Below are 19,100 nucleotides of genomic sequence, written 5' to 3' on the forward strand. Positions count from 1 at the left end.
TGGCTCTAGTTTCCTAATCTGGAAATTGAAGAATTTTAATTAGATGCAAAATAAGGCTTCCTACAGACCTAAAACTCTATAATTTATGCAAGCTCTGAAAATACCAAATCATAAAATATCACATATTTTGGAACTAGCTAAAAAGCCAAGGGCAGAGGCGCAGTTTTAAAATGAGTACCTGTATCTAATATGGTTACTTGATTCTGTCCAAACTCTTGTGAAGGAAACCAGGGTAATTGTGTAAATGTGTCTATTGGAAGGCTTAAATTCTCAGGTGTTCCTGAAAGCAGCCATGTAATTTTAGACAGAAAGTTTGATTCACTTTTTCTTTCCAGTAGAAATGCAATTCAAGGGCAGGAAAAAATTACAGCTTCTATCCTCAATAAATTTGAAATGTTTCAAAAGCAAGGGATTGGTTAGTTTGGATTTTATTTTACTGAACTGGTCAATCTGTGCGAGTGAGCTCACGGTATCACAGATGTCAAATGCCTTATCCCCTTTACTGTGGCCACCCTCCACTCTCTCCAGGAATAGGACTTCAAACCTGTACACTCCTTTAGAGTTATTTTCTTTGTTCACAGTTATTTTCTTTGTCTAATTGACTTTACATGTAGCTATCCAGAAACAGCCTTTTCAGAACATTTCCCAACTGGAAAAAAAGCAATAATAGGAATGGCTTAAAAATATAATTATTTTTTCTGACTATTAATGCAGGAAGAAAATGTTTAATGGATTGCAGATTTGTTCCTAGTTGAATAGCGTGACCGTGACAAATTGAAAAGGAAACCCTTAGTGGAAGTTGCATTTCCTTAGTTCTCCTCTATCATGACAAGACTTGGGCATGGGTGATGGCTGCCTTGTATTCTAGGTAAGAAAACAGAAATGGTGTGCAAATGGTAGGGGTTTAAGTGACTGAGAAGAGAGTGAAGTTCTTTAAACCACTGTTAAAAACAAGGCAGCAAGACTCCACTTGCACCACTAACCGTTAAATATATTTGGCTGACTGCCAGTATCCTTCAGTATTTCTTTGAAGCGTTCTTTTATTTACTACAGTAGAGTAATTAGAGTGGACCTTTTCATCTTTACTTAAACACACACACACACAGGTACATTTTGCTCTGACATAATGCTTGTTAGAGGTCCCCTTTTGAGACTGTCGTTGGATTACATCTATAAAGGGTCTTACGAGTGGGATAGCAGCATTAATTCCTCTGAGCTCCTCCTTGGCTTATGAATTTCTGTTTTTGGATATTTCCCTAATATACAAAGCAAGTTTCATAAGTGATTGGGAGGTGATTAGATTTTACAAAGAAACTTCTTTCCCCTGGTCAATTAAAAACAGAATAAACTCACCATATCAAGTTAGATAGGCAGTTGAAATTTTTGCTTCTCAATTTGTCATTTTAGCATTTTATCTGATAAGATATTTCTTTGGGAAATGTAAAAATTAAACATTTTAAAAACAGTTGAGCATAAAGTAGGTAAATTATTTGGCCAAAAAATGATACATACATTTATAAAAATTACTGAGAAATTCTCCTCTCAAAATATGGTCATTACCACAAGACATTGATAATGATAATATTAATTTTATTCGAGAAACCAAACAAAGCTGTTTCTTTTATCTTTCCAGGATACTAAAAATATTTAAGCCATCACCACTTCCACTACCACAATAAGAAAATCCTTGGAATTGAAAGCTTTCTTTCTCTTAGCATATTGCATCTTCTGTGTTAATATTTACTAAGATGTTTCATAATGTTTGGATTTAATTCAATCAGTAGGCCTATGGGGTAATCTTTTTTTTTTAAAGAAAGCTATTGAATTTTTTTAAAATGTGTAGAAAAAATAATTATATTTTTCTGAGGTTATGCTGAATAAATTACAGAATTTTTATTATGCTTGACTTTCCATATGTGACCTGTAATAGATTCATATTGATTCCTGAACACATTATGTGACACCAGTGACAAATCTGATTTTTGTCATTAGATACGACAATCAGGCCCACATTGCTAATTTGTATGCTTGTCCCAAGAAGAAGGTGAATTCAGTGCATCTCACAGTGGGAGAAAAAGTGGCTCTAGCAGTGCTGTTCCTCTGAAGGAGAAACTGCTGTCCCTTCACCCCATATGTATTCAGGTGCCTGAGAAAGAGTTTGGTAGTCTAACAGGAATGAATAAAGTGCAAAATCATCTTTGGTGGAAAGAAAATAAATTAAAGAAAATATTTGGGGGAAATTCCAGACCGTAATTCTCAGAATACCTAGGAAACAATTGCCAACTTTCTTCAGAGCCCTGGGGTACTCTGAGGTAGCAATGTTTTAACAGAGTAAATCAGACCTCTAAAGTTCTGCTTAGAAAGGCAAGCTATGGCACAGTTGTTTTGCTAATTGAAGTAGTGGAGTTTCCATCTCAGGTGGCAGGACACTATTTCAGGGGTTGGTTGTAGGCACAGTGACAACTTGCCCATTTTGGCAGCTAACGGGGAATCAACCAGTTTTGTTTTGTTTTTAATTTATATTGATTTTAGTTTATTGTTGTTTACATAGATTCAAATGTCTCTCCACCCCCATGTTCCCCTTGACATCCCCCTTGCCCCCTCCCTCCGAAGCCTTCCCTTCCCTCCAGGATTTGCTCTTCTGCTCTCTGTAACGCTGTGTTATGTGTATATAATTTTACTAATCTCTTTTCCTTCTCTGCTCCCATCTTTTTCTCCCCTTTCCCTCTAGTCCCGTTGATACTGCCTTTGCCTGTATTCTGTTCCTCAGTTCACATTGTTCATTATATTCCTCAAATAAGTGAGGTCATATATTTTTCTTTTTCTGCCTGGCTTATTTCACTTATCATACTAGTTTTCAGGTTCATCCATGTTGTTGCAAAACATAGAATTCCCTTTTTTTTCAAGGCTGCGTAGTATTCCATTGTGTATATGTACCACTGCTTTTTGATCTTCTCGTCCGCTGACGGACACTTAGGCTGTTTCCAGAATTTGGCTATTGTAACAATGCTGCCATAAAAATGAGGGTGCATTTATTCTTTTGAATCAGTGACTTGGTAATCTTAGTAATATTCCTAAAAGTGGGATGGTTGGGTCAAAAGGCAGTTCAATTTCTAACTTTTTGAGGAATCTCCATACTGTTTTCCACAGTGGTTGAACCACTCTGCATTCCCACCAGCAGTGCAGGAGGGCTCCTTTTCTCCACATCCTCACCAGCACTTATTATGTGATTTTTTGTTAATGAGCACCATTCTGACTGGTGTGAGGTGGTATCTCATTGTGGTTTTAATTTGCATTTCTCTAATGATTAGTGATGTTGAGCATTTTTTCATCTGTCTATTGGCCATCTGTATGTCCTCTTTGGAGAAGTGTCTATTCATTTCTTTTGCCCACTTTTTAATTGGATTGTTTACCTTCCTGGTGTTGAGTTTTACAAGTTCTTTATAAATTTTGGTCATTAATCCCTTATCTCACGTATTATTGAATATGTTCTCCCATTGTGTGCTTTGTCGTTTTATTTTGTTTATATTGTCCTTAGCTGTACAAAAGCTTTTTAGCTTGATATAGTCCCATTTGTTCATTTTATCCTTTATTTCACTTGCATGTGGAGATAAATCAGCAAATATATTACTGCGAGAGATGTCGGAGAATTTACTGCCTATGTTTTCTTCAAAGATGATTATGATTTCATGACTTACATTTAAGGCTTTTGTCCATTTTGAGTATATTTTTGTGAATGGTGTAAACGTGGTCTAGTTTCATTTTTTTGCAGTTACCTGTCCAATTTTCTCAACACCATTTGTTAAAAAGGCTATCTTTACTCCATTTGTATGCTATTACCTCCTTTGTCAAATGTCAATTGTCCATAAAGGTGTGGGTTTATTTCTGGGTTCTCTGTTCTGTTCCATTGATCTATATGCCTATTCTTATGCCAGTATCAAGCTGTTTTGAGTACAATGGCCTTGCAGTATAACTTGATATCAGAAATTTTGATACCCCAACATTATTCTTCTTTTTTCAATATTGCAGAGGTTATTTGTGTTCTCTTTTGGTTCCATATAAATTTTTGGAATATTAGTTCTATATCTTTGTAGTATGCAATTGGTATTTTAATAAGAATAGCATGAATTCATAAATTGCTTTGGGTAATATAGACATTTAATAATGTTTATTCTTCATATCTATGAACACTGTATATGCTTCCACTTGTTTGTACTTCCTTGATTTCTTTTATCAATGTTTTATAATTTTCTGAGTATAAATCTTTACATTCCTTGGTTAAATTTTCTCCTAGGTACTTTAATTTGTTGTTGTTGTTGCACTAGTGAAGGGGATTGTTTTCTTAATTTCTCTTTCAGACTGTTCATTGTTGGTGTATAAAAATGCCTATGATTCTGAATATTAATTTTATATCCTTCCACCTTGCTGAATTGATTTATTATGTCCAGTGGGTTTTAGACTGAGACTTTAGGGTTTTCTATGTACAGTATCACATCAGCAAAGAATAATAGTTTTACTTCTTCTTTTGCAATTTGAATGCCTTTTATTTCTTCTTCTTGTCTGATTGCTGTGGCTAGGACTTCCAGAACTATGTTGAATAAGAGCGGTGAAAGGGGGCACCCTGTCCTTGTTCTCAATTTTAAGGGGATTGCTTTTAATTTTCATCCATTGAGTATGATATTGGCAGTTGGTCTGTCATAGATGGCCTTTATTATGGTGAAGTATGTTCTCTGCATTCCCACTTTGTTGAGAGTTTTGATCATAAATGGGTGCTGGATTTTATCAAATGCTTTTTCTGCATCTATTGATATTATCATGTGGTTTTTCTCTTTCCTTTTGTTTATGTGATGAATCACATTGATTGATTTGTGAATATTGTACCATCCTTGCCTCCCCAGAATAAATCTCATTTGATCATGATTTATGTTTTCTTTCATGTGTTGCTGGATCTGATTTGCTAATATTTTATTGAGGATTTTAGCATCTAAATTCACTAAGAGTATTGGTCTATAGTTTTCTTTCTTTATGTTGTCTTTGCCTGGTTTAGAAAAAAAATTATGCTGACTTCATAAAAGGAGCTTGGAAGTCTTCCCGCCTCTTCAATTTTTTTGCAATAGCTTGAGAAGAATAGGAGTTAGTTCTTTTTTGAATGTTCAGAATTTGCCTGTGAAGCCATCTGGCCCAGGGCTTTTGTTTGTTGGAAGTTTTTTGATAACTGTTTCAATATCATTTGTTGTAATTAATTTATTTAGGTTTTCTGATTCTTTCAGACTGAAATTTGAGAGATTATATTTTTCAAGGAATTTGTCCATTTCAAGTAGGTTGTCTAATTTTTTGGCATACAGTTCTTCATAGTATTTTCTTACAATGGTTTGTATTTCTGCTGTATCAGTTGTTACTTCTCCACTCTCATTTCTAATATTTTTATTTGAGTCTTCTTTTTTCTTTTTCTGGTGAGTCTGGCTTAGGGTTCATCAATCTTGTTTACTTTTTCAAAGAACAAGCTCTTGATTCAATTGATCATCTGTTTTGTCTTTTTAGCCTCTGTTCATTTATTTCCACTCTGACCTTTACTATTTCCTTCCTTTTGCTTTCTCTGGGCTTTACTTGCTGTTCTTTTTCTAGTTCTTTCAGTTGCAGGGTTAAGTTGTTTATTTGAGCTTTTCCTTGCTTCTTAAGGTATGCCTGTAATGCTATGAACTTCCCTCTCAAGACTGCTTTTGCTGTGTCTCATAAATTTTGAGTTGTTTTATACATATTTTCATTTGTTTTAAGGAAATTTTTTATTTCTTCCTTGATCTCATTGTTGGCCCATTCATTATTTAATAACATGCTGTTTAGTTTTCATGTATTGGAATGTTTTTTAGTTTTTCTATTGTAGTTGATTTTTAGTTTCATGCCATTGTGGTCCGAAAAGATGCTTGATATGATTTCACTCTTCTTAAATTTGTTGAGTCTCATTTTATGCCCTAACATGTGGTCTATCTTAGAGAATGTACCATGAGCATTTGAAAAGAATGTATATTCTGATGCTTTAGGGTGAAAGATTCTGAAGATATCTATTAAATCCAGTTGATCTAGTGTCTCCTTTAAGTCTGCTCTTTCTTTCTTAATTTTCTTTCTTGAGGATCTATCTAGTGATGTTAGTGGGGTATTAAAATCCCCTACTGTTATAGTATTGCTGTTGATCTCTCCCTTTATATCTATCAAAGTCTGATTTATATATTTAGGTGCTCCTATATTAGGTGCATAGGTATTTATAATAGTTATATATTCCTGTTGGATTGCTGCCTTTATCATTATGTAGTGACCTTCTTTATCTCTTACTATATTCTTTGTTTTAAAGTCCATTTTGTCTGATATAAGTATTGCTACCCCAGCTTTTTTTTTCATTTCCATTTGCATGAAATATTTTTTCCCATCCTTTTACGTTCAGTCTATGTGCATCTTTTGTTTTTAGGTGTGTCTCTTGTAGACAGCATATGTACGGGTCCTGTTTTCTTATCCATGCAGCTACCCTATGTCTTTTGATTGGCTCATTTAATCCATTTGCATTTAAGGTTATTATTGATATGTAGTTGTTTATTGCCATTTTATTCTTTAAAGCTGTATTCCCCTTTTGCTATTTTCTTTTCCCACTTTGATCTGTTTACACCATGCCCCTTAACATTTCCTGCAGCATTGGTTTGGTTGTAATGAATTCCTTGAGTTTTTGTTTTTTTGTCTGGGTAGCTTTTTATTTCTCCTTAAATTTTAAATGAAAGCCTTGCTGGATAAAGTAGTCTTAGTTGTAGGTTCTTGTTCTGCATTACTTTGAATATTTCTTGCCATTCCCTTCTGGCCTTAAGTGTTTCTGTTGAGAAGTCTGATGTCATTCTTATGGGGGCTCCTTTGTAGGTGATAGCCTTTTTTCTCTAGCAGCTTTTAATATTTTCTCTTTATCACTTAGCTTTGGTATTTTAATTATGAAGTGTCATGGTGTAGGTTTCTTTGGGTTTCTCTTTAATGAAGTTCTCTGTGCTTCTTGAACTTGTGAGAATTTCTCCTGCATTAATTTAGGGAAGTTTTCAGCTATGATATGATTGAACAAAGTCTCTATCCCTTGTTCTTTCTCTTCTTTTTCAGGAATCTCTATGATGCAGATGTTATTTCTCTTCATGTTGACACAGAGCTCTCTAAGAGTTTCCTCAGATGTTTTGAGTCTCTTTTCTTTTCTCTTCTCTGCTTTCATGTCTTCATTCCAGTTGTCCTCCTACTCGCTGATTCAATCCTCAGCTCTATCCATCCTGTTTTTAATTCCTTCCATTGAGTTCTTTATTTCTAATATTGTCTTTGTCATCTCTGACTGATTCTTTTTTAATATTTCAATATCCTTTTTTATACTTGCTTTTTCTTTATTTAGGTGTTTGTAATGATCATCCATTGTTGTTCTAAGATCCCTAAGCATCCTTACAATCATTATTTTGAACTCCACATCTGGAAGTTTGGTTATTTCCATATCACTCAGTTCATTTGCTGTATGTTTCTCTTGTGGTTTCATTTGGATTGCACTTCTCTGTCTTCTCATTATATCTGTGTGTTTGGGTATTTTGTTTGTAAAGCTGGTTGAGTCTAGGCTTGGTGTTGTCTGCCTCCAGTTTTCAACTGTGTTATTTCTAGGTCCTCTACATTCCTCTTTTACTAGATTTTTTCCTGCTTTTTTCTGTCTACAGCAGGCCCCTTAACATTTCTTGCAACGTTGATTTGGTTGTGATTAATTTGTTGAGATTTTTTGTTTTGTTTTGTTTTAATCTGGGAAGCTTTGTATTACTCATTCAACTTTAAATTATAACCTTCCTGGATAAAGAAGTGATTTTTTTTCTTGCAGTTTTTAGTATTCTTTCTTTTTCTCTTAGCTTTGGTATTTTGATTATGATGTATTTTGATGTAGGTCTCTTTGGGTTCTTTTTTAATGGGTTTCTCTCTGCTTCTTGAACCTGTCTGACTCTTTCCTGCATGTATTTAGGGAAATTTTCAGCTACAATTTTTTCAATCAGGTTCTCTATCCCTTGTTCTTTCTCTTCTCCTTCAGGATATTGTTTTTCTTCATGTTGTAACAGAGCTCCCTTAGACTTTCCTCAGACTTTTTGATCTTCTTTCCTTTTTACTGTTCTGCTTCACTTATCTTGTCCTCTAAGTTGCTGATTCTATCTTCTGCTTCATCCAGCATCCTGGATGAAATAAAAATCATTTAATTTCTTTTAGTGTAGTCTTCATTTCTGATATTGTGTTTGTCATTTCTGTCTGGTTCTTTTTTATGATTTCAGTGTCCTTTTTGATGCTTACAATTTCTTTATTTAGGTGCTCATTTGTCCCTGCATTGTAGCTTTGAGATCTTTAAGTATCTTACAATCATTATTTTAAACTCTGCATTTAATAATTTGATTATTTCCATTTCATCTAGATCTTTCTCTGGAGATTTTTCTTGTTGATTCATATGGCTTATGTTTCCTCTCTCTTCCCATTGTTTTTGTTTGTGGTTTGCAGACTTGTTTGAGTTGTGGACTTTTTAACTAGTAAACTGCTTTTCTATTTTCTATACCTTAACTTGGTCTTGTGTGAGGAGCCCTTCCTTAAGATGTCACTTTAACAAGGGTTGTTAGGTTCTGAACTGATGTTTTCCATATCTGGCCTCTGGATATGTCTTCCCTGGACCTTCTTGGCCAGCGCCTGGTGCAGACCAGTGGGGATTGTTGCCTATGGGTGGCCCTTATCTACCTTTTTTGGAACACCAGGTGCTCCAGATCCTGTGGCTGCCTCTTATGAGCCCAGGTGTTATTGTTAATATCAACTTAGGCTGGCTTTTATATACTTTTGGCCTGGAGGATGTTCTTTAAATGTTCAGGTTCCCCTGAGATCCACTTTCTGCTGCCTTTTATTGGTGGGTAGTTGTTGGGTTAAGTACTATAAATCAAGTGTTAGGTAAGGAATTGGATGTGGCTTGCCCCTTAGCCTTAGGTGTCATTCTTTCCAAACTTCTTTTATTAATTTAATTTAATTTTTTTTCAGCCCTTGGAAGGGTGTGACCACAGGAGTCCAATGGGTATGACCTTTGTGTTCCCGACGTGCGGTCTGCCCACAGGCCCGCCACCACCACTGCTGCTGCCTTGGGTGTTCAGGCACAGGCATTGCCAAACCAGCTCATCTCTGCAGTCGCTGCTGCTTCTGCCTCACCTCTATTGGTGGGACTGTGTGTGCATGCCAGGTCTGCAAGCCCTGGCTGCACCCAGCCTCTGTCCTGCTCCCTTTGGTGGGACTGTGTTCATGCATCCAGGCTGCAAGCCTTGGCCTCTGCCCTGCCCATGCAGGTGGAACTGCTTTGGTGTGGCCTGCACTGTTAGCAAGCCCGGGCAGGTTCTTTGGCTTCCACCCTGTCCCTGTGGGCAGGACTGTGTTCATGCACTTGGACCACAGCTGCAGCCAGCTCCCATCCTCCACCCGGCAGATGGGACTACATTCCCGCATCCCACTGCTGCCTGCCCTCAGTGAGCACTCAGCAGTGTGTGGGTGGCATTGTAGCTCAGACCTTAGCACTCAATACTGTTTCTCTGATGGGCTCCCTGCTTCTAAGAAGCTTTGCTCTGAATGTAGCAGGAGAGTTACTGTTTGGCTAGTGACCTGCTTCCCTTTGCTGGTATTACTGGTTCCAGGAAAAATATTCATTTTAGATTTGGGTAGTGACTTAGCCCAGGGGTTAGGGTGGCTGTTCCTCAATGTGTTTCTCCCTGTGCCTCCTAGATTACACTCTCTTCCTGCTACTCCAGTCCTCTCAGCTTTCCCCATGCCCCAGAGCCACAGTAAGTAGTTGTGAAGAGGTTTTCTGCATGATCCCTTTAAGATGAATACTGGGTCTGAGAAATCTGTCTCTTTCTCACAAACAGTATCCTGACTTGTTTCATAGCTAAATACTGTTTGTATGTCTCTTCTAGGCTCCAGGGCTGCAGGCTGGGGCTTTGGTACTGGAGCCAAAGACCCTTCCCTCTGATAAATCCCCAGCACCATGTGTGTCCCTCTGGGCTGCCACTTGCTCCTGGAAGCTAGGCAGCCCTCTCTGTGTTTCTGCTTTTCCTACCAGTCTCAGTGTGGCTTCTTCAGTGTTCCTTGGTTGAAGAGTCCTCTTGGTTTAGCCCAAAGTTGGTTTATCCAGATGCTTGTTCTTAAAATTAAGTTGTAATCCACTTTGGTTCTGGGAGGTAGAAGTTGGAACATCTGCCTACCCCATCACCATCTTGCCGCTCTCTGCAGACCCATTCTAAATGAAAGGTTGTATCATATGTTTTCTCTGTCTTTGTCTCTCTGTTTCTCTTTTTATTCTTCCCTAACCAATTATATCCTTATTTCCAGACTTCTCAACCTTCCAGTCTCCAGTTCCAGAATTTGGCCTTATCATGTGTGTAGTTATTACTAAGTGTATGTGGAAATGTCACTGATCTAGTCATGAAAGCAGCATTGGTTCAGCAGTTGGGCCAGATGATGGGCCTCTGACCTCAACTATCTCCAGGCCCATAACATCACCAAAGACACAGTCTCAACCAACAGTCAGCAGCAGTTTTTCTTTCATGGGTAGGGATGCTCTATTTCAATCTTCTGCTATGAGGTTTGCTCTATTCCTCAATCTACCATGAAGCCATTTTGTTCTCTGATTGTCAGTAGGAATCTAACTTCTGGATCCAGTGCCTTTCTCTGTGCTGGGACCAAGCCAGCCTCTGGTTCTAGTCCTGTTCTTCAATGGGCTTTTTCTGTTTATCATCTACAGTGATGTTTTTTAAACCAATGCATATTTTTTTGCTTTGTTTTTTTCCTTTTTATCTAATTTTGGTGATTGGGAGAAAGAAGGTTTGTCAAAGTCCATAAAAGATTTTGACTAAAACCTATAATGTACTTCAATATCTATTTATTGTTTCCATTTATTATTTTGTTCATATTTTATGTCAAACTTGATAATTTATCTTAGGAACTACATATTTTCTAACTTCACATGTGAGTGTCAAAAATCTTCAAAATTTGGAAAACCAGTTTTCAAAGAGACTTCCCATTTTAACACACTTATGAAAGTGTTAGTTTTTCCAAATCTCAATATTTAGACATTGGTACAGGGTCAACTAAGCAAATTTTTAATTGCAAATTCTTCTTGACATACTTCCTAACCTGGTAGGCTCTATTCCATTTATACAAACTGTTATATATTTGATATAGAAAAATACGAAGTTTTCTTGCTATGGTTTCTTTTGGGGGAGAGATAAAAGGTGATTATATCACATTATTTAATCTTGATAACAAAGTGAATGTTCTTGTTAAAATAATGGGGAAATAAGTAAGGTAATTGAAAATGTAGAGGGAAAACATATTTTTATTAAGCAGTTAAGCATGCAGCTTAACTTATTTATGGAATTTCTTTAGTTTTAGGATTCTTAAACCTGACAAGGGAAATAGAGGTTTTCTGGGAATAGTGGTACCAGAATAATGATAGTCCTTATTATAAAAATATTACACAATCTTAATAGTTAAAATATTTAATATTATTTATTTTTCAAGTATTTAATTTATTTATGTACATATACTATACATCATAAAACTCTCCTTTGCTTATAAATAAACATCTTATGGTATAGAAAACTATATGATAGATGTGTATTTTTATTTATTTATTATTTTTCAGTTACAGTTTACTTTCAGTATAATTTTGTATTAGTTTCAGGTGTACAGCTTAGTGTTTATACAATCACATACTTTAAATGGTTTTCCCTTCAAAATCACCAGTACCCAACTGTCATCATACAAACTTATTGCAATATTATTGACTATATTTTCTGTTTTACTTTACATTCCCACTGTATTTTATCACTCCCAATTTGTACTTCTTAATCTCTTCAACTCTTTCTCCCAGTTCCAAGTCTCCCTCTCCTCTCATAATCACTAGTGTGTTTTTTGTGTTTATGAGTCTGCTTTAATTTTGTTTGTTCCTTTATTTTTTTCTTTAGATTCCACATATAAGTGAGGTTATATAGTATTTGTCTTTATCTGACTGACTTATTTCACTGAGCAGAGTATTATCTAGTCCACAAATGGTAATATTGAGTTTCTTTTTATGGCCAAGTAATATTCCATTGTGTGTGTGTGTGTGTGTGTGTGTGTGTGTGTGTGTGTGTAACACTGCATTATAACCACTTATCCACTGATGAATAAGTGAATCACTTGGGATGTGAATCATCCCGTTGGCCTGTGTTTCCATGTTGTATACACTCTCCATCTAGTATTTACTTAGTATCTGTCTAGGTTAAATGATTAACTATGGCATTGCCATGCTTGTGTTCAAGTAACCTTTATTTTGCTTAATGAGATCTTATTTGTCTTACTTTATCTCACCATATAGGAATTTTATCACTTCACATTATCATAAGAATAAAGGTGAGTATAGTACAATAGCTTATTTTATGAGAAAAAGAGAGAGGAGTACTTTATCATGGGTATGTATGTACAGGAATAAACACAGTATATACAAAGTTCAGTATTATCTGTGATTTTAGGCATTCACTAGGAGTGTTGGCACCTATCTCATGGAGGGACTACTGAACATAATACTTTTATAGAAACAGCAGAAATTGTTTTGTTTTATTAAAAGTATTTTAAAAAATAATTTACCTCATTTAGAAGTTCTAAGAAATTTTCTTGTAATGTTTGTTTGGTATAAAAATGGCCCTAGTGATAAGAGATCTGGATGGCTGATCTGGGAATTTTGACTCCACTATTGATTGGTGTATAAGTAAACTAATGTGGTTGTCAATGCAAAGGGAGCCAAAATGATTAGCTATGTGGTCAATTATAAAAGAAGCTATGGTGAGGACTGAAAATAAGAAAGGAACTTTGGTAAATTATTGTGTCACTGAGAAGAAGATATAAGCATAAATGTACCTAAAAGAATCTCAACAATGAGTTTCACTTCTTAGTTTTGTGTCTGTTATCTTTTGGGGCTGTAAAATAATACCATAAACAGGGAGACTTATACACAGAAGAAGTTTATTTTTCATGGTTCTGGAGACTGAAAATCCAAGATTTGGGTATCAGCACAGTCAGGTTCTGGTGACAGCCCTTTTCTAGTTGTAGATTGCATATTTTTCCATTGTACTGTCACTTGGTAGAATGGAGAGAGAAAAGCAAGTTCTCTTATGCCCATGTTGGAGGCTCCAGTCCCAGGACTTTATCTAATTTTAATTGTGCCCCACCTCCTAATACTGTTCCATTGAACATTAGACTTTCAATATATAAAGTTTTGAGGGACAAAAGCACTCAGTCCATAACAGTGTTGTAATTTATTTTTAAAGAAAGATTCTGTAAGATGCAATGTTCCACACTGAATGCATATAAAGAAAATGTGCAAACTACATCTTCTTTGAGGCTAACTCATGTCAGTGTTTATTCCTGCAGTGCAGAGAACATTATGTGGGATATAGTTATAGTTTATAATGCCTGAGAGGTAGCTGTTTTAGGAATGGAACAGTATGAACCTGAATTTTTGACATTGCAACTGCTTCTTAGAATTTCTAGCATATCAGAGAAATTATCCTTGGCCAGACACTGGAAATTTTTTGACAACTTTAAGTTTGTGAAGGTTAACAAGTTAAAAACACATTCTTTTTTTTTTTTTTTTTTACAGAGACAGAGAGAGAGTCAGAGAGAGGGATAGATAGGGACAGACAGACAGGAATGGAGAGATAAGAAGCATCAATCATTAATTTTTCATTGTGCATTGCAACACCTTAGTTGTTCATTGATTGCTTCTCATATGTGTCTTGACACGGGCCTTCAGCAGACTGAGTAACCCCTTGCTCGAGCCAGTGATCTTGGGTCCAAGCTGGTGAGCTTTTGCTCAAACCAGATGAGCCCACGCTCAAGCTGGCGACCTCGGGGTCTCGAACCTGGGTCCTCGGTATCCTAGTACGACGCTCTATCCACAGCACCACCGCCTGGTCAGGCTAAAAACACATTCTTGCATATTTTATATCTTGACCTCTGAAAATTTTATTTCTCCTATTAAAATATTAAATAATAACATATTTCATTTAATTTAAGTATAGCAAAATATTTCCATAAACATGTATAAAAAATAAAAACTTTCTTTGAACATTAAATTTTTCTACCAACTTAAAAAGCCACGCATGCAGGTAAATATTATTATAAACTCTTCTTGATATCTATTATGAGTGCTAAAGCCATTAAAATGATTAACACTTCCTCTTGGCTTCTGCTATTTCTGCTGATGTCTTTGATCCTGAGAACAACCATACTATTGAATCCAGCTACTAAAAAGTATAGTATGCATCATATACCTGTCCAGAGAAAGAAAGTCTTGAAATAATTCTTACACCTTCTATCTATCTATTACTACTTCTCTTTTCTTTTATCCTTTCTTCCTTTTAGGAAAACAAAAAATAGTACCTTGGAACAAATTGATTTTATTAGATAGCACATTGATCATACTCCTAGCCTGGGGTTAGAGTATAAGTTCAAAAGATGTAATAACTAAAGCAGTCATCTAATTTTACTGAAATAAAACTGAAAATGTACACCCAACAAAATCATCCCTGAGATTACTTCAGGTGCCTTTGTGCTTGTACTTTATCCTCAGTGACACAGTAATCTACTAAAGTTCTCTCGATTTTTCTCTCTGCAATCTGGAAGAACAGTTTCAGCAGTGATTGTGCTCATTTATAAAAGCATCCAAAACAAAATTGAACCCCAAGGCTGATAAGCTATAAAGAGGCTGATCATATCTGAGCAGAATGGACCATGCTTTGGGGCTTGCTCAGTTAAAGATGGTTCTAGGAGACTGATGGTTTTATATATACAATTACAAACACCACAGCTCTGCCAGATGAATAGGAACTCATGAAATATGGGCCTGGCACTTTATTAAGAAACGACATTTTTGTAAAATTCTTCCTAAGATTTAGTTATTTTTGGAGGTAATTAAATTCCCAGCACTCTTTGATAGGAGACATAATAAAAATCTTACAAGAGACAATGATCCCATAGTATATATATTTTTGTTCTACAAATCAAACGTTAATTGATTTTAATGCCTCAAATAAAAGGGATGAACCCTGTCAAATTTATATAATTATTATCCATAACAAGTAGAAGTCATAATCAATAAGAAATTAGAAATGTTTGTTCTGCCCACAGTTCCTAGATAGAGGTTGAATATAATTAAACAACTTGAAATTATTGTTTTCAAAAATACAAATAGCTAAAAATATAGTTAAACTGAGGCAATAAATTAAAAATAAGATTGATCTTCAACTTGAGGTTAATGAATATTAATCAAGTATGGTGTTAATTCATGAGACCAAGCTTAGCTCGATTTGCTTTTGATTATTATTATGTCTTATCAAGCTCTTTAAATTTTTTAGATTCATATTTTGTGATAAAATTTTGAATTTTCCTTTATGGAAATCCTTTCTGCTAAATTAAAGTTTTGTTTCTTGACTAAATGAATAAGTATGAACAGGAATTTAAAATTTCCTGGATTCTCCAGATTTTATTTTTGAATTCTATTGGTGAAACATTGATGAAAATTTATTGTTGCTTGACTGGTGATAGCACCAAGGATTGAGCATCTGCCTGAAACACTGAGGGCCCTGTTATAAATCAGAGATTGCTGGATAGAACATGGGGTTGCTGGCTCAAGTATGGGATAATCAACATAACTCCAAGGTCGCTGGCTAGAGCCTAAAAAGTCACTGACTAGGGCCCAGAGGTTGCTGGCCTGACGCCCAAGGTTGCTGTCTTGAACAAGGGGTCACTGGCTCATCTTGAGCTTCTTACACCCCATCAAGGCATGTATGAGAAGCAATCATTTAACAACAAAAGTGAAGCAACTATTGTAAGGTATTTTTCCCCGCTGAGAAGGAAGGAACGGGGCCGGAGCCGCAAAGTGTGGAATAAGTAAACGGCTTTATTGAGTACAGAGCGCACATCCCGCCCGGCAAGGTTCCCTGGCCCCGAAGAAAGAAAGATGGAGGAGAGATGGAGGTCAGGGAAGTTGCACGGATTAAACCGCGTGGGAGATATTTAAAGGGTCCCTCTAGGGAAGTGGAGCTATTACGACGTGGTGAAATTTCACTGGCTGGCAGATGATTGCTTCTTTCCAACTGGTTCCTGGGAAGCTTCCTTTGGCGGGCTTGATTGTGGGCAGTCCCAGCCAAAGTGGGTGGGTCTGAGTTCTCCACATGACTATCCCTCTATCCACCGACCTTACAACTATGAATTGATGTTTTGCATCTCTCTCCTCCCCCTTTCTCTCTCACTGCCTGTCTCTCTCTTTCTCTAAAAAGTAAAAAAGTAAAAGAAAAAAAGGAGAAAACTGATTATCATTACCTGAATTGGCCTTAGTTATGTTAGCTTATCTGTGGAGAACCTTTATGCTCAGTTCATCCACAGTCCCCAGAATTGTCATGGTTTTTCCTAGCTTCTCACTAAAATAAACTCCCCAGATCCTTTACTTGCACAAATATGTACAATAATAACAGCTTCTTCTTGTAATAAAAAGAAAATGAAGCTCCAATCATCTAGGTCCTTAAACATTGAAATTAACAGATTTTGATAATTTCAAATAATAGTTTGAATTAGGTGTAGGGAATTAGATACACTCTAGTATATGACTGAAAACTTCTTTTTTTTTTTTGGAGAGATTTTTTTTTTTTATTGATGTGTAAATTTAATTTGAATTAAAATGTCAGACCACGAATATCTAAGACAAGCCAGTCATAAATATTTTCAAGGCCTCAGGCTGGAGTATACAAATGGAAGTCCACATACCTTATTTGTAAATATTTAAAAGTCACAAATCAAACTAACAAACTTTCAAATAAATATGTTCTAGCCACCTACCTTGACAAATCTAAGTTATAACAACCTGACAGACCAAATTTGAATTTGATTTCTAGAACCCAGAGGAGCTTGCACTGCAATATGATCCTCAGGAGGGCTGGACAAGAGCCTCTGGCCTGTAGTCACTGTCTCTACTTCTGCCTCTTCCTCTTATTGTATACCGCAAAGCTCTGCTGATATTTGTGTGGAAATGCCAGTCTGTGTTCCAAACTTCATTTATACCTCAAACACCTGCCATTCTTTTGGCACCTCTTAGGCTTAGAACTGTGTATATTAATGATGCAGTAACGTTGGGTGGACATGGTCAAGAACCCAAAATGTGAACTCTGAGCCACATCAGCAGGGACTTCCAGGGCAAAAGGAACCCTGAGGTGGTCTAAAAGATGAGTGAGGACTCTAAATAATAGGGCTACTTTTTCCCCTACAAGCTTCTTGCCCACAACAGGGTCATGGCCAGAGGGAGTCCAGAAAAGCTTTTCTAAAACCCAGGGCCAAGGGTAGAGAACCATCTTTCCCAGATATAGAGATAATATTGACCTCAATTCTCTATCATGTATTAAGGTGTAAGATATAACTCAAACAAGATCATTTATCCATTTCATGTCTATACATTAAATAAAAAACTTTATTAAAGTGACACTGGTTAATATAATTATACAGGTTTCAGGTGATCATTTCTACAACACATCCCTGTAGACACATTGTGCATTCACTCCCCAAGTCAAGTCTTTGTCCATCACCATTTATCACCCCTATACCTTCCTCTACCACCTTCTCGCCCCAGCAATCTCTACACTGTTGTCTGTGTCCATGAGGCTTCTTTTGTTTGTCCTTTTTGCTCTATACTTTCACCTCCCTCACATAACTCCAACCCCTGCCTGACAGCAGAAGTCAGTCTGCTCTCTATGTATGTCCATGAGGCTTCTTTTGTTTGTCCTTTTTGCTCTATACTTTCACCTCCCTCACATAACTCCAACCCCTGCCTGACAGCAGCAGTCAGTCTGCTCTCTATGTATGAGCTTGTTAGTTCATTTGTTCATTAGATTCCACATATGAATAAAATCATATGGTTCTTGTCTTTTTCTGACTGGCTTTTTTCACTTAGCAAAATGATCTCCAGGTCCATCCATGCTGTTGCAAAAGGTAAGATTTCCTTCTTTGTTATGGCCCCAATAGTATTTCATTGTGCAAATGTACCACAGCTTTTTTCTCCACACACCTACTGATGGGCACTTGAACTGCTTTCAGATCTAGGTTATTGTGAATAATGCCAAAGTGAATATAATGATGCATATATTTTTTCGATTTAGTGTTTCTGGATTCTTAGGATATATTTCCAGAGGTGGGATTGCTGGGTAAAAAGGCAGTTTCATTTTAATTTTTTTGAGATAACTCAATCCTCCTTTCTGCATTAGCTGTATCAATATGCTCTCTCACAAACAGTGTACAAGGGTTCCCTTTTTCCTACACCCTTGCCAATACTTACTGTTTGTAGATTTATTGATGATAGTCATTCTGACAGGTGTGAGGTGATATTTCATTGTGGTTTTAATTTACATTTCTGGGATGGTCAGTGACATTGAACATCTTTTTATATATCTATTGGCCATCTGTATGTCCTCCTCAGAAAAGTGTTTGTTCAAGTCTTTGCCCATTTTTAATTGGATTTGTGTGTGTGTGTGTGTGTGTGTGTGTGTGTGTGTGTGTGTGTGAAGTTTTAAAAGTTTTTATAAATTTGGGTTATTAATCCCTTATCAGTTGAATTGGCAAATATGTTCTCAAATTTAGTAGGTTGTCATTTTATTTTGTTGATGGTTTCCTTAACTGTACAAAAACTTTTTAGTTTAATGTAGTCTTGTTGATTTTTTCTCTTGTTTTCCTTGTCCAAAGAGGTGCATCTGAAAAATATTTCTAAGATAAATGTCCAAATTTTATTTCCTATATTTTTTCTATTTATATATATATATATTTTATATATTTTCCTATTTTTAGAGTTGTGTGTCTAATATTTAACTTTTAACCCATTTTGAGTTTATTCTTGTGTATGGTGTAAGGAATTTGTTTAGTTTCATTTTTTTGCACATGTCTGTCCAATTTTCCCAGCACCAACTATTGAATAGACTGTCTTTACTCCATTGTGTATTCTAGTTATATTTACCAAAGTTAATTGA

Source organism: Saccopteryx leptura, chromosome 3 (genome assembly GCF_036850995.1).
Source record: "Saccopteryx leptura isolate mSacLep1 chromosome 3, mSacLep1_pri_phased_curated, whole genome shotgun sequence".
Taxonomy (NCBI): domain Eukaryota; kingdom Metazoa; phylum Chordata; class Mammalia; order Chiroptera; family Emballonuridae; genus Saccopteryx; species Saccopteryx leptura.